The sequence below is a fragment of the Macrobrachium nipponense genome, chromosome 20 (genome assembly GCF_015104395.2).
Source record: "Macrobrachium nipponense isolate FS-2020 chromosome 20, ASM1510439v2, whole genome shotgun sequence".
Classification (NCBI taxonomy): Eukaryota; Metazoa; Arthropoda; class Malacostraca; order Decapoda; family Palaemonidae; genus Macrobrachium; species Macrobrachium nipponense.
In genome coordinates, this window is record NC_061089.1 from 73588036 (window position 1) to 73589871 (window position 1836).

Here is a 1836-nt window from a genome sequence, read left to right on the forward strand (position 1 = left end):
CGACGGAAACGTGTCAAATTTTCAAGGGGTCGGGTTTATCATCACCTTTCCTAAGGGAAACTCTTGAAAAGGCAGGAAGGGCTGCTCAGATTCAAGGATAAATATTCCCACCAAGACCAGCGGAGAAATCTTTCGGATGGAAAATCATCAGAATTACTTCTGGGAATTGTAAGACTTTTGACTCAAGAACAGACTGATACAGAATTCTACAAACAACTAAGATGTTGCAAAATGTCGGTGTTTATGCGGGTTACGTGGAAGTTTATCTCGTTAAAGTTGAATGTTCTCTGTCAGGATTTCTTTCACCGAAAAAAACAAGGTGATCGATACGCTAATTAACTGATTAAACCAGAAAACCCTGAGAGGAGGATACACACTTTCCGATAGGCTAATTATATGAACAAGAACAGAGAGGAGACAGGTATGGCAGAAGAAGATCGTGAACAAGAAAAACCTGAAAACGAAACGAAAGGGGAACAAAATAACCACAACATATTGTGTTATTCTGCCGACTAGAACGTGCTCCGCGAGGTTTGGTAACAGGTCTTGCTTTGAGTTTGCTACAATGAAAGCATTGAAAATCAAATGTCAAACGAACATAGAAAAAGAATACTCTTATTCTTCGTAGAAGATGGGCGTTGCCTGAGGAAAAAAATGAATGAGGACTGCAAGTACATCGGCACCTCCACTCTGGTTTTACCAGGGAGATGTGCTGCGTCTGGTGGTGCTAGAGAGAAAGAGTTCTCTAAAGAAATTAGGGGAGTGTTTGCTACAAGGAAAATCTTCGAGTTTTGCAGAGCAACTTTTAAATATGTAGTAGAAATTAAATTTCTTAGCTGAAGCTAAATAAAATAAAAGGGGCCGATGCCTGCATATCTTGACAAAGATAATGACAAAATGACGGATTATTTGAATTACCTGGGAGTCAATTGATCGTAATGCTATAATAAATGACACCAGGGAGATGGTTTTTACGGTCGCTGAGTAGACCAAAAGAAAATTCTCAGAACAATATGGATGTTAAAATATATGCATTAAACATGAACATCACAGTTCATGATATAAACTAGCAAACATATGTATACAGAAATTATGTATGAAAATAATTCGTAAATCACTAAGTCTACGGGCATAACCAGCCTTGTTTCACGGGCAAAACCAGCTCCGTTTCAAGGAATCCCTTCTCACCCCCACCCCCTTCGGAGGGGCGAGAGGTAGGATGAAACCCCATTATAAACCATCATAGTGGTCCCCACTATAACCCTGCCAAGTTTCATGCCCATCGGACCAGCCGTTTGGCCGTGATTGAATGACAGACGGATGGACAGACATTACAACCCTTATAGTAAGATTCGACGCAAAAATATTGCCACTTGTCGCGAAAATAGGTGATATAAACTACGAACTGCAGTTTTATAAGTAGAAAGAGAGGAAAAAATGCCTTCAGTACCCAGTAGATAGAAAATATATAAATATTTATATTGTTCTTGGGAACAAGACCTGTTCTGCAATTTTCCTACTCCTGTCATCAGCCATCTTTTATTTTGCATCATAACTCTCTTGTATATCATCGTTGCTTAAATCTAACTGTCAGTTGCAATAACTATCCACTTAACTTGAGTAAGAGTGATTTACTAGTGATTAATTCTTTCGCAAATATCGGCAAAAAAAATTAAATAAATAAAAAGTAAAGAGAAAATATTACACGTTGGGGCACACGGTATGAGCTATTCTTCTAAGAATCCTTTTAGGTTTGAGAGAAGCTTCTCTCATTGACTGAGAGACATAAGCAGAGCAAATCACTCTAGTATAAAAATGAAGTCCGCAGTAGTATGT